This window comes from Sinohyriopsis cumingii, chromosome 1, assembly GCF_028554795.1.
Source record: "Sinohyriopsis cumingii isolate HCF-2022 chromosome 1, ASM2855479v2, whole genome shotgun sequence".
NCBI lineage: Eukaryota > Metazoa > Mollusca > Bivalvia > Unionida > Unionidae > Sinohyriopsis > Sinohyriopsis cumingii.
In genome coordinates this window covers 125,774,500-125,781,706 of record NC_142961.1, presented here as the reverse complement: position 1 = coordinate 125,781,706, position 7,207 = coordinate 125,774,500, and the positions used below count along the sequence as shown (strand labels likewise).

At 33.9% G+C, this 7,207-nt stretch overlaps 1 long non-coding RNA gene across 1 annotated transcript; it reads right to left on the bottom strand.

The window, feature by feature from the left end:
* Positions 1-1,206: 1,206 nt before the first annotated feature.
* Positions 1,207-2,394, bottom strand: LOC149807824 (uncharacterized). Its single transcript, XR_016423568.1, has 2 exons — positions 2,088-2,394; positions 1,207-1,471 (listed from the first exon to the last, which is right to left on the bottom strand). It is a non-coding gene; the product is annotated as an uncharacterized LOC149807824 (long non-coding RNA).
* Between the last annotated feature and the right edge of the window lie 4,813 nt (positions 2,395-7,207).

Genomic DNA, 7,207 nt, shown 5'->3' with positions numbered 1-7,207 from the left:
TGTTTTATTTTCTTTCTTGTCTTTAGGGATTTCCGGTTGCAGGACAGAAAGTGACTGGACAAAATGTCACAGGTCAAAAAGTCACAATTTCAATTTTCTTTGTTATGGTTTATGCGTAGGACAGAAAGCCACAGGACAAAGTCACAATTCAAATTTTGCAATATTGCAGGTTTTTACCTGAGCGACACAACTTAATGGCACCTTCTTCTTTGAGATATTAATATAATAAGCAAAGTATCGGCCGTAATATATTTTTTGCTCCTCATTATTTTAAAGATTTATATAACAGTTTGTACCAGAATAAAAGTATGCATAGTACAAACAACATAATCCCATTGCTGTGACTTTCACTGCTAATTCAAAAGTTAAATAATGATTTATTACGTAAATTAATTATATTTGCAGCCATATAAATTGAGCCATTTAGCACAAAAATGTTTCATTATATTAACACAATTGGCTAAAAAGTAATTAGAGACTGAGTTCTCCTGTATATCCTTATAAAGTTACCTTTTTCATGCGCCGCCACTAATTCATCATTAATTCATTAAGAATAATAGAATATACTGAATTTAGTATATTTTTAATACATTTTTTAAAATAACATTTTTTGGAAACTGAGGTGTTACTTTATGTCCTGTGACCTTTTGTTCTGTATAATGTGGGCACCTCTCAAATTTTCAGCTTTGTTTGCTAAAAACTTTGGAGGTGTTCCCCCATTTGAGCCGCAAATTTATAGTGGATTGTATAGGTTCATGTGTCCCCTTAAGGTTTTTGGTGTTTTTTTTTTCTCGAGTTTATGTCTAGTGACTATCTGTCTGTTGACCGGGACATACACCTGTCAACCAACTTGCCATGTGATCATACAATTTGGTCGGGACAGTGGTTCAACTAAGTGGACAAAACGGCCAGTGGATGATCAAAGTGAAAATGTTTTTGGCTATTGTACCGCTACAATGTAACTCAGATGTAGGTAGGTATAACGTCGCCCTCTTAGCAAGAGAGGTGTTAATTATATTTGGCTGGCGTTATCTAGAGGAAAACCTCCCTCGATAGTATAGCACGGTGGCAGGGGACGTTAGAATTTCAAGAGAGAACTGAGCAAGAATATTGGGAAGTAATAATGCAATGCAATACGAGCCCTTTTAGACAAGAAAATAAAATTTTTAAACAAAACCAATTTATAGTGACAATTCCAAATCAATCTAAATTATGTCAACATAATTTAATAGCAGTGTCTAATTTGGATTTATTTCATCACAATAACGAGTGGTGAAAATAGCGCAATGCCCACGACCGATTGCATCACCTTCCTCCCGTGACCGTGTATCAACGTCTTCTTGTTTCCTCGAGCCTTCCTATTCTCTACGCTTCACTCCTTCCTGGACTTCCTAGTTCTTTATTCTGAACTCGTTACTTTTTTTCGGACTTCCGTCTTCGGACTGTCCCGTCTTTCCACAGAAAGCTGTTCCTTAAAGGACAAAATTACCCCTAAATCTCTGTATGTACCATTTTCTACATGTACATATAATCCCAGGCTTACGTTACTCAGAAGCATACTAGCTATCCACACTGCATAAATCCTGAAATAATCCGATAGAACATCACCCTCGCTTCACAGCGACAGGCCATAATTACCACGTTAGCAGTATATCTAACATCACAGTATCTCTTTACCTACTCTATCACATGCTCGATTACTATTGCATAAAATTCACAAAATTCTAGCTTACAGCATTCCCTAACTTACAAGATTATTTAAACATTACAAAATCACATATAAATCTGCGATTATATTTAACTCACGATAATCAGTATCGTCCTAAGTGACAAAGAAATTTATTTCATATAACCCTATGAAATCCTACACATATGAAAACATGGATAGCACGCAATCATCAATACTATCAATGAACTAGTAACTGTAAAATTAAAGAGATAAATTACATAACAACTCTAGCATCAACAGATTTCCATGAAACCGAATAAACTATATATAATACGAATACTAGTCGTATCAAACTCATCTGTGTAAAAAAAAACAATCAAAAATAGAAAACTACGTGGGAAAAATTAAAATTGCATACCTTAATGCTTTTCACGTTCAGAAATTGTGCGACCTAGCACAAAACCCTGTTTTTTCTAACAAGACAGCCACCGGTCCACTTTTCTTGTTTAACGAGGAAAGCACCATTCCTTTTAGGTGTTCTCTCAGGAATTTTAAGACTAAAGAATTTCGACTAAGGTCGTCACGTTAAATTCACATTATTTTCAAAGAGTACGCCTTAATTAACTTTGACCAATTGTAAGCAGCGGTTCCTAAATTATCCCAAGATAATCATTTCTTCCGTCAGATTTCAGACAGTATAGATTCTGTGAAGTATGAGGCTTATCAATTTCTCTTTGAAAATGATATTTTTGACATGGGTTCCTACCAAGCGATGATGGTTGGTAGCTCAAAAGTTTACTTTCTCAGGACAGCGTTGTAATGCCTAGGTCAATCTCACTGAGTCATAAATTCTAGCCTTTTATGTTTTAACACTGACATGGGGGAGAAAAGAAGAAAGGGCGAAGTGACCCTTCACAGAGGCTTCTCTGGCTCAAATGTGATAAAATTTTAATGCTCAATGCATTCAGCTTTAAGGTTCAATGCAATTCAAAATTCGACACTTTACAGTTGGTCTATTTTTCCTCCATATTAACATGATACTACGCAATTCAAGTCGTTTATACAAATCCCAGCCTCCCTCAGTGGTTTTAGCATAATTGTGCATCGCTTTTGGACCACCATTATTGCATTATCATTTCAGAATTGTTTAACTTTTGTTTTGTGATATATAAGGATATAACTGAGATAATTTGTGCAATATAAGGAGATAACTGAACACATTTTTGCCACATGTTTATTTTCGTAAGAGCTGTATATTCTTTCATGTACGTATGGATTTGCGATATTTTTTTTCTGGATAGGCACAAGCAATTCTTTTATATTAAAAACCTTGTAAAACAATACAAAATGCGATGCCAGGTAAGATAAGAGTAATTTAGATTACTCAGTATTTGGCAACAAAGTAAACGAAGGCTTTGTAGCGATTGAAAAAATTCTAAAAGAATGACAAAAAAGAATACGATGAATAAAACAACGATAAGACCAGTGACTGCCTGAGTGTTGTTTTAGTATTATCAGAAGATGCCCCTCAAAATGGAAAATCATACCCCTCTCTCTCTCTCTCTCTCTCTCTCGTATTCTTATTTTATCAGACCATTTGAAACAAAGTCGGCCATTTCTGAGAGACAAAAATATGCATTGGACGTATGTCGGCGCAGTATTTTACAGAAAAGTTTTCATTTTGTTCGCCGGAAACTTTTCCACGAAAAAAAGAAGCAAACAACATAGTAAAACACAAAACAAAACAACAACAAAATATATATATTCGTATCACCTCAGCTATTTCTACAAGATTACACGATAAAAAACGGGAGCTACAGCACCGTCCCCTCTAAAAGGGAAGATACATACATGAATATATATATATATATATATATATATATATATATATATATATATATATATATATATATATATATATATATATATATATATATATATATATATATATATATATATATATATATATATATATATATATATATATATATATTTACGGGCGAAGCTCAGCTGGGGTTACCGTTATTCGAATGGTAAATGTACAGAAACTCACAAAGACAAAATGTGAAATCACAAAACATCACATGACAAAGTGTCACAGGACAAAACGACACAGGACAAAATGGCACAGGATAATAAATCACAGAACTAAACGTCAGAGGACAAAACTTCACAGGACAAAATGGCACAGGACAAAACGTTACAAATACACATGAGACAGAAAGCCACAGGACCAAATGTCAAAATTTGAATTATCTAAGTAAAGGTGGGAATGCAGGACAAAAATTCACAGTACATAAAGTGACACTGTCACACTTTTAATTAAAAAAAATATATTTACAAAAATGTATTAAAATCATTATATTCTATTATTCTTTAATACAACTATTAATCGTCACAATTAATTGGCAGCAACGGAAAACTTTCGGGTAAATTATAAAGCAAGCGTATTACACTGAGATCATTGAGTTTTTATTTCAGGTTTGCTCTCATCCAGTGAAGGTAACTTTCATAAGGATATACAGGTTAATTTGGGTTTCAATCTCTAAATACCTTTTAAACAAGTGTATTAATAAATGAAACCTTTTTTGTTCTAAACTGATTTGCTTTCCATGGCTTCAAATACAGGCCTATCAAATAAATATACAAATCCAAGCTTTTTATTTTTTTTAAAAAAACGCTTATTATGAAGATGGAGCAGTTAAGTAAGTTGTGACGCTCATATCAAAACCTGCAATATTACAAAATACAAAATGTGACTTTGTCCTGTGACTTTTTGTCCTACAAGTAACTCATAAGAGTGATCATTCAAATCGTAACTTATTATCATGTTACTTTCTGTCTGTGACTTTTCTTCTCAGACTTTCTGTTCTACAACTTCTTGAAATAGTCGTAGCCGTTGCTAGCAACAGTAACTCTAGGAAACACAAATCAGTGTTTTATTTATATCTGTTCATTATGTCGTAATATGAGATTTAGCTTATTATTTGCTAAGTTTCTTTACTAATAGCCCGGAAGATATTTTATGAAAATTATGCGTATAGATTATCTAATATAGCAAGTCAGCATTATGTGGTGGACTATAGTCCTTGGAACACTAATTATTTTTCCTTGACTGAGAAATAAGTTATGAGGGACTCCATCCGTTATCTGGGAGATGATTATATTTCTTGATTCATAGGCTGGATCGGAGACTATTATTAAATTGAAAAATGTATCATCTGAAACCGAGAGGCAAAATTAAATGCAGGTTTGAACGTCGTCTTTGATTTGCTTTCCTCTCCTCCAAAACATGGTGTTTTTTTGCCTATTGTGTTCCATCGCTTTGCAATTGTGTTACCAGTTCCATCGCATACAAATATTTATTAAAATCTGATTAGAATCAATATATACTTATCGTAAGTGGATCTGAGAAACACTGATAAAGGGCCATGTTCCAGCGACCTTTGAAATTCCTGGCCCACTTAGTTTTATTAGCCTATTAGAGCATTTTATTTCATGTTAAGGAAAGTTTTAATTCATAGGCACTTAAAGGATTGGCGAAAAGTTCGATTAATAATTTATGTGGTCATCGTTTTGCTTTATTTAGACTTTTATGACCATTTGCAAAATTATATATATTTTCTTAGAAAGAGCATTTTGCTGTGCGTTAACTACTCCGCTCATCATGTCTAAGGAAAGAACTCTAGAAATCAAATTGTAGTGTGTGTGTGTGTGTGTGTGTGTGTGTGTGTGTGTGTGTGTGTGTGTGGATGATCACTTACCATTGGAGGTGTTGGCAGTAAGTGTCAAATCAGGGTTGCAAGGTATAAAGTGACTGCAAACAATAAACTTAGATAAGGCATTAATTTATGTAACTCATTTTCTTAACAGCTGTAGGTAGAAAAGAAAGCATGAACAAGATAATAACGTTTTCTTCTATTCTCGAGTAAAATCCGAACAATCTCGGATTCATGTAGCAAACTCCATTTTGCAATGCAGAAGTTATTTTGAAGGACAAAACTTGCACGTCCAATTGCCACTCTTGCAGGGTTTTGAATTGGTTATTCGAATCTGAATTAAAGAAGGATGATGGATCGCATTTGAAATGTCAAATTGGTATTTGTCAGGCATACGAGTGATTCGAAATGTTGAATCGATATTTGTCAGGCATACGAGTGGTCCGAAATGTCAAATCGATATTTGTCAGGCATACGAGTGGTTCGAAATGTCAAATCGACACTTGTCAGGCATACGAGTAGTTCGAAATGTCAAATCGATATATTTCAGAGACCTCCTATTCAGTACCTCCTATTTTTTTATGCATGTCTTTGATTCCATTGTATGACCTGTATTATATTATATCTTGGCCATCTCAAAAGACTCAATGACTATATACAAAGAGAGACATTACCGCAAAACCACAAAGGTATATTGAAGCAAAGTGGGTCTTTTATTAACTAGCAAATTAACGGGTGATTTTTCAAACCATTAAGAACGGAGTTTTAAATCTCAGTGTAAAGGTATGCTGTCGCCAATACGTCTAGAAGATAACCTAGGATTGATGTATGCGACACGTGTTTATTTATTCATGCCTCATTTAAACTAAATCTACCTGAGACATCAAAATGCATAACTTGACTAGAAGCTTTTTAAACAAGGTAACTATAGCCCATTCATTTGAAGAAAAAAATATATATAATTTCAGATAGTGATTTATTGTTTGGATATGTAAAAGGGCATTTTGGTTGTTAAATATTCACTGAATGTAGATTTTGGTTTACTTTCCTCTTTCAGAGAACAAGTCTAATCTGTTCTATTTTTGTCCAATGGATTGTGCCTGTGTCCGCAGACTTTAGATTCACTGTCTCAATCCAACATCATAATTTAAAGTCAACGTCATTGTTGCAGCTGCCGTGGATCAGTTGCTTGAGCGTCGGACTCATAATCCAGGAGTTCGAAACCCGCCCATGCCATAGTGTGTTTATGTGTAAAGGCACTAAGCTCCCATTTCCTTAGCAGGATATATCCCATAATGTTTTGAAAGTTTTGTTAAAAACTAAACAACTAACCATCCATCAACGTCACTGTTACTGTCATTTCATGTGATGAATTTATTTGAATCTGTAAATATACTTGGAGCTTGCTTAAATTTGAAACGGAAGAGTTTGCATAAATATATTATTTGCGTTTAAGGAAACAATATATAAGCAATGCAGTTATTTTTTAAGATTTAACTTTGAAATATTCATTAGTTTTTTGGAACTAAGGCAATATGTCAGGACTGTGGAGAAGAACGGAATAAACCGAATGCTTTAGCCAACCAAACTATGATATTCATATGGATTATGTAGAGTGTAGAATAAAGATTGTGTCATATATCACAGAAACGGTAAAGGTTATTGTTTAAAGTTCAGTGAAACTTTTAACTAATCACTGTCTTTAAAAGAAACCTATATGACTTGGTCCATATACCAACCTCCTCACCGACCCACATAGACATCCAATAATAATCTCATACCAACTTTCTTACCGACACACACATTCAACGAACAGTAA